Genomic DNA, 8,410 nt, shown 5'->3' with positions numbered 1-8,410 from the left:
CACACCTAGGACACTCTTCTAATTTCTCGTTTTCATTCTGATACAATACACAATCATTCGGCCACGAATGAATCTTCTGGTACTCTAAGCTTAAAGGACACATGAGCTTTTTGGCATAATATGTCGACTTTGGAAGTTTATTTCCCTCAGAAAGCATCTCACCTAACGCTTCTAATAACATTGTGAAACTAGCGTCACTCCAATTAAACTTTGACTTAATGTTGAAAATTGTCAACACTGTTGTTAGTTTGGTGAACTTTGTACATCTAGGGTACAAAGGCTTTTGAGAAGCCTCTGTCAACAAGTCAAAAACACGAGGACGTTTTTCTAACTCATCCTCGACTCCCTCCATCATCTCATCAACACGATCCACATCCTCATCGACACTCTCTTCATTTATCTCATACCCATCAACATGATCTACTACATCCTCATTGACATCAGCCACATTATTGACATCCTCAATAATACTTTTCTCTTTGTAAACTCCCTCCTCAACATGCCAAACCCAAACATGATCTTGAGGCCTAAACCCACGTCGAAGTATGTGCTCCCTAAGGATATGAACACTATTTACCTTTGATACATTGCCACAAGTGACACATGGGCAATAAAAACCAACTCCTTCGTCCTAACTTGATGTTCAACCGCAATACTACAAAATTCTAATACGCCATCAATAAATTCTGACGATTCAATGCTTTCATACATCGATTTTTTTTCATCCTAATTAGTGTGATTAATCAATTCAAAATAAAATTAATACACATATATACTTATTTATACCAAACAAATTTAACCCTAAAAATATAAGCACTACATTGTGTTCTAAAATAAATCACTTAAAATAATTAACATTGTATACTTCATCTTTAACAAAATACACATAAAAGTTAAAATCATTTAACCCTAAAATATGTATATTCTAATTCTAAAAATTACAAACATATGTACAACAACAAACCACATTTTTAACAAAATACACATAAATCAAAATAAATAAAAAAATAATAACATAACTTTTAAAAATATCAAACTCATTATACAAAATATAAATAATAATGTCAAAGTCCCTAAACCCTAAAAATATGAAAAACAATAAAAATTAGCATCACTAGAAATTACCTTGTGTATGTAGATGAAGAACAATTACAATGTCACCTACAATGAAATAAGAAAAACAAAATTACTACACATAACCATTTTTTCCAAACAAAAGTAAAAATAAACATAAAAAAATACCGTTAGTTTGTGAAAATTATCTTGAAGAGAGAAGATTCGTGGGTATATGAAGAAAAATTTGTGGGTTTTCAAAGCTTAAATAAGAAATTCGTGGGTTTATGAAGAACAGAGTATATGAGGAAGCAAATTTGTGGCCTTCAAATGTCGTGCTTATGTCATGCGTTTATGAGCAAATGAAGAAGAGAGCAAATGAAGAAAGCTTATGTCATGGGTTTATGAGAAGAAGAAGCAAATGTCGTATGGGTTTAAGGAAAATGAAGAAGAACACAGTAGAGTCGTAACAGTCGTGGGGTTTGGAGAACTTGAACAGATTGAAGAGAAGAACACAGTTTAGTTGTGGGTTTTCGAAGAGCTTGAACAAAATTTCGTGGGTTTTTGAAGAAATATTTGAAGAACTTGAAGAAATTAAAGAACTAGAAGAACAAGATTCGTGGGTTTATGCAAAAATACAACAATTATATGAGGGTTTTGAGCAAATGGGTTTTGAGAAAATGAACGTTGAAATGCGGGTTTTAAATTTTCCAGAAGTAAGGCTATTTGCTGCGGGCTACACAAAACCATAGCATATAAGTACTTATATGCTGCAGGCATCAGGTGAACCGCAACATTTGTAGTATTTTTTTTTTCTTTTTTTTTGCTATTTAATGCTGCGTCTAAAGAAAACAACAGCAAATGACATGCAGCAGATACGTTTGTTTCCACTAGTGATTTTTCTTATTAGGAGAAGTACTTTTTTCCATTAAAGGACATTTATTTGACTCTCACATAACCCTCTCCTCTTCCTCTTTCTACCATGTAATCCTAAACAATTATCTTTATTGGAAACTACAATAATAAAATCTAATAAAAAGACACATGACATTCTCATAGAGATTTTGCGATATAAAATAATTCTTACCAAAGTTAAACTCAACTTATTCCTTAATGTATGAGTAGTATATCACAATTAAGTATGTTATTAAATTTTCTTGGAACATATATTTGCTTTTTTATGTTAAAGTATTTGCTAATTAATAAAGTTTCTTCATTAAAATTTTAATTTCTAAAATATTTCATCAAAAAACAAAAAATACATGATAATCAAAAAATTAGTTTAAGAATGATAAAGAATTGTTATGATAATGTTGTTGGAAGATTACCCAAATTGTCTTAAAAAGTATGAGAACTTTAATTAATACTTGTAGTAACAACCAAATAATTTTTTCATTAAAAACGATATACATTATAAAATTCTCTATCTATTTTATAAGAAGTATTATAATTTTATATTGACAACATCTAATTGCATCTCTATTTAAAATCTATATTTATATATAGTTTTTATACTGACAACTTCATGTATTACACGAGTTTCTATATTAGTATTATTAATAATATTTGAAATATTGATACATTTGTGGGAAATATTTAGGTGAACGTATGGAAATTGGTTTTGTATTGTGGTGATTACTTGCATGGATTTCTATTTTAATTTCAAAAATGGGAGAATTCCTGGTTTTTTAGGCTATTCAATAGCCTGTAAAAGAAAACGCTACTTTGTGTAGCAATTCAACATTAAAACAAACCGTCACTTCAACTAGTTGCTTCACAAGGCGTCGTAAACTTTGACTTTTATCTTTTTTTTTTTTTTTGAAAGTAGCAATTTATTTTATCGACATCCCTATTTTAATGAAATGATGAAAATGCTTCTGGACTTAAAATTTGTTTAACACACTTCAATCTCACTTAATAACACTTTTATCACTCTAAAAGCACTGTAAGAACTCTAAAAGTGTCGGAAATGAAATCCTGAACATTTTTTTGTCGCCACCCTACATATATTAAATTTCCAGTATCGCCCCTTCATAATATAAGAACTCAAACATAGTAACATCTCTCAAAAAAACACTCTCTGAGTCAAAACAAGCTAAAAGTTAGAATCGATTTACAATGGCTAACCAAAGCGACTATGAATCTGATTCGGTACATAGTTTAATCCATTCGAATGGTTGTTTTTATTATAAAAAGAAGAAAAAAGGAGTCGCACAAAAACGTGCGACTGGACCACGGTTTGGTTGCGTGCGACTGACATTTTTTTTATTTATTTTTTATATCTCTTTTTTATTTGAGTTATTTCTTATTTTCTTATTATTTAATATATGTTGTAGTAAATTATTTTATTTTGTAATTAATATTATTGTTATTTAAATTATTTTAATAATTTTTTATTTTTTATTTAATTTATTTTGTATTTTATTATTATTAAAGTTATTTTATTATATTATTTAATATATGTCGTAGTAAATTATTTTATTTCATAATTTATAGTATTATTATTTAAATTATTTAAATAAATTACTTAAATTATTTTGTATTTTATTATTATTAAAATTATTTTATTTTATTATTTAATATATATCGTAGTAAATTATTTTATTTTAAAATTTATATTATTATTTGTTAAATTATTTAAATAATTTATTTATATTATTTTGTATTTTATTATTATTAAAATTATTTTATTTTATATACATTTGAATTTAGTTGAAATTTTAATTATTAAAGTAAATTATTTTTTTAATATTGAATTTTTTTATTATTAATGTTTGTTTATATAATATTTTATTAACCAAATCTATGTTTCATTTGATTCTATAGATGAATTACATTACTCTGGTAGATTTGTTACAGATAGGGAATTTGATTCTGTAGATGAATTACATGCTTTGGCCTATGAGATAGCAATAGGAATTGGTTTTCAATTTACACGTGCTTCATAAACACAAAAAGAAGGACGTTTTAAAGTCAGTTTGTATTTAAGATGTCACCGCTATGGTAATATTAAGGGTGATTTGCATAACCTAGATAATGCTGTCCGACCTGGTTCTAAAAGTAGAACATGCGGGTGTAAATTTATGATTGTAGGAAGTAGTCGTAAACCAGAAAAAAGACCTTGGACGGTGAGGGTGTCTCCTGGTGAAAAAGGAAGACATAACCACCCATTCTTAGTGTACAGAGATGGTCATGTAAGGGCAAATAGGTTGAATATAGATATTCGGCGGCACATACGAGAGCTTATTGCAACCGGCATGCAACCTGCGTTTATTATGACCTCAATTAGACAAAATTTCCCTGGTTTTTTTGCTACTATGAATCAAATTTATAATGTTAGACAATCAATTAGGAGAGAAGAGATGGAGGGTAGGACTCCCCTTCAACACTATCTTTATATGGCCACAAAGCATAATTACGTGGTTTGGACAATCTTGGATAGTGAAGGGGAGTTGAGCAGATTATTAGTTGCAAATCCTACATCCATCCAGATGATACATACGTGGCCCTATGTTGTGTTGATAGATACAACGTACAAAACAAAAAACAAAAGTGGTCGCTTTGTGAAGTAATTGGAATGACGCCAACCAATCACAACTTCTTGGTTGCATTTTTCTTGATGCGAGATGAGGCAGTTGTGTCATATTCGTGGCTGTTGGAGGGATTGAGAGAAATGTTTGGCAGAGCTTAGACTCCTAGCGTAATTGTAAGTGATCGAGACGAGGGTTTATCTGCAGCTATTCGTGATGTCTTCCCAGGTAAAAAGGTTGTGTTGATTAATTGGTGTCGTTCTATTTATTGAATATATCTTAATTACATTCAATCTTCTTTTTAATGTAGATGCGCGACATTTATTATGCGTATGGCATATTGCCAATGACGTTGAGAACATGGTGGACAAATTATGTGGCAGGAAAAAAAATCAACAAGGGCAGATATTTAGGAAAACTAGATGGAACCCCTTGGTTAACAGTTCTACGCACTCTGAATTTAAAAAACAGATGGGAATCGATTGTGTCTACTTGGTCGACTAGGAACAGAAAGGTCGTTCAATATTTGGCTGGAACATGGATTCCACATAAAGAGAAATTTATGCGTGCATGGACGAATGACTCTTTACACATGGGTAGCCAGACTACCAGCAGAGTTGAAAGCCAACACTCGTCTTTCAAGTACTATCTTGGTAGCGGTAATAGCTCATTTGATACCCTGTTTAAAAGGGCACACGCATAGATAACAAATCAGCAATTGAGGATCCGATAAGCACTACAGGAATCCATGAATTCTATTTTAAGGTCTTTGCGACATAATTTCTTTAGACCGTTATATCGCCATGTATCAATTTTTGCCTTGGAACAATTGCCGCTTAAGCATAACCGCATGTTAGATTTTGGTGATTATGTATTTGACAAATGCGGTTGTGCATTTCAAAGCACCCATGGATTGCCCTGTGCTTGTTATTTCTATTTTTCGATCAGGTCACAAGGTTCGTTGTATTTGGACGACATTCATCCATTCTGGAGAACTTTAATGTACACAGAGGTAGAAGCTGACACCAACGAAGGAATACGGCACGCAAACGCCGACGACAAAGAGTACTTATAATCGTTGGTTGATGAAGTGTTAAAAGTCGATCCCACAGTTGTACGACGCATGTCTCAGGTACTTAAAGATGAATTACACCCTGATGGTGCCGATATACCTGAGCCATCTGCAAGTCCACCGAGAAAGGTAAGACCAACGACAAGCAAAACCCTCAGGAGAAATAAAATCGCCTTTGAATACAACAAATCATCCACTCGAGGTCGTGGGTCTAGATCTTCATCCCGCGGGAGATCTAGTGGTCAAGAAACGCAATCCTCAGATAGAATTGACTTTAGTTTCAACTTATCCGGTACATGACTTTCCTTTCCGTTAATTAAATTAGTTTGTTACAGCTTAATCTTATTAACCTTATTTTCAATAATTGCAGATGATCTAGTAGGTCGTGATTTTTCACTGTTTCCATGGTCCAATCACATCTCGCACATTCTCCCTCCTTACTTGTTTGATTGGATTGATGTTATAGGTGATGGTAACTGTGGTTTTAGAGCTATTGCCGTCACAAAGTTGGGAGGCAAGGAGGCATAACCTCTTTTACGACGTGCAATGTGTATGCAAATGCAAATGAACAGAGAGCAATACCTATGTGTGTAGCTATCGGTAGAGATGTTAGATAATGCTATATTTTGTATTGGTTCACATAGCAAGGGACCTGCACCGTTTATTCACTAGTTGGAAGCACCGATGGGATTGTACTCTGTAGCATCATTTCTTAACATTAGCATTGCGTATTATGGTTCTGCTGACGGTAATCCAAACTATAGTTGTTTCATACTTCTATTAAGGAAAGCAGCGGGTGTGCATAGTGTAAATAAAATTATACATATTTGTTGGGTGAATAGAAATCATTATGTTCAACTATTAATGAACGATGATTCATCTCCACTGCCGCCACTCCAGCGATCATGGAGAGAAGCAGCTGACAATTTTTGTAGACATTTAGAAACACATTTTCGTAGCAGGATTTCGCTATGGAATAGACTATACGGGCTACAACCACCACAAGGTAATAACACTGCTAAAGATGCTGTCAATTTAGATAGTTCATAATGTAACTATTGTGTACATCAATATTTAGGTTAACTATAAATCTCAATAGAATTCAATATGTAAATCAAAATTGTAAAAAGCATTGATGCAAATTAATAGAAGCAATATGTATAGAAGTTTAGAAATACAACACTACTCCAACAATTAGTTTTTAATTACAAACACAAATAGTTTATGAAGGACCTTGCCCTTTAAAAGCTTGTCATTCGGCAAATAAATCTCTAACTTCACCAATGTATAGATCAGCGGCCTGTCTTTCCTGAGGGCTCATATCCACGAAAGTAGGCATCCTCAGCAATGGCGCGATTCGACTCGGAAATTCATTTGGAAACTGTAAGAAAAAAAAAATTTCAACAAAATCATAAACAGTATTTAAATAATACAAACAGATAAAAGAAAAACAATTAAATTTAAACACTAACGTATTCAACTCTGCTATCTGTTGGATCAAAACCGGCACTCGGTCCTTCGCCGAGAAGAGAAATGGGTGGGAGGACACGCTGAACCAGTCAACGTAACTAGGATCAACCTCTGATGGAACAGATGCCCGACGAAGTGTCTAATCACCAACGCGGGCACAATAGGGGAACCTACTCCATGCCTTCGTGTAAATAGGCGGAGAAGCAAAGGTCACGGAATAGGTACCCTGTGCCGGTCGCAGAGCGTGGGTAGGTCTCATAGGAGCGGGGGTAATAGCTGCACAAAACCCAGTTGTCTCACTGTCCTCTTAGGCAAATATACCTCGATGATATCAAAACAAGTGATACCCCCAATATACGCGATGCGTGGGTGCTCATTTAACAATGCCCTGGGAGAAGTAATGTATGGAGTCCATTCCACCTGCATATAAGCGAAATTAGCATTAACAAAATAATCCAAAATCAAAATAAAATGTATAACAAAGTGTGATGTGATGTACAAAAACTGAGTTTCCGTCATGGAGTCCAATATACTCCTACAGTCTCTCAGCTTGCTGAGCTCACGAACTGGCTTCGGCGTGGACCACATCTCCGCCCTTGTGGCACATCAGCTTGACGAGGATGGGTGAAAGGCCGAAAACCAGCAATGGTCTTGAAACAGCTCTAGACGCCATTCCCAATTTTCGATACAAGTACGCTAGCATCACTGCACCCCAAGCGATCTCATCCTGATCGGCATTGACAGTTAGTATAGGGTGAGGTCGCATTCCAGTTCTGCTCTTATCCACCAGTAGTGTTGAGCCGACAATAGCCAAGTAATAGGTTGTACACTGCGTCTCCAAAGCTTAGGACTAATGGCACATCTGCATAACTTCACCAACGTTGATGCAATGGCTGGTGAAGTACCCCTTCCTTTATAGCTCTCACATGGGCACCCCAAACAGACCAGCCAATGCGAGCTTCCAATCATCATCAGTAGGTTCAGCCGGGAGTGAACCTTCAATACCAATGCCTAATATGCGTTGTACGTCGTGCAACATAATCGTCATCTCCCCCAGGACATATGGCAGGTAAAAGATCGTACAGCTCATCAAACATATCCCGCAGTTCGATTATCGCCTCCATCGGCTTCTTTCTACTACGGCACTCCAAAATCGGAGGCGTACGCTCAGAGCCCTCAAAAATTACTCATTATCATCATTGGTTATATGGTTTAATTTGCCACGACTGTTGATAGCAATTTGCATTAATCTGCTCCATTTCGTGTAATTGTTGTAATTCAATTT

Source organism: Amaranthus tricolor, chromosome 11 (genome assembly GCF_026212465.1).
Source record: "Amaranthus tricolor cultivar Red isolate AtriRed21 chromosome 11, ASM2621246v1, whole genome shotgun sequence".
Classification (NCBI taxonomy): domain Eukaryota; kingdom Viridiplantae; phylum Streptophyta; class Magnoliopsida; order Caryophyllales; family Amaranthaceae; genus Amaranthus; species Amaranthus tricolor.
The sequence above is the reverse complement of the archived record's forward strand: the minus strand, read 5'-3'. Positions refer to the sequence as shown.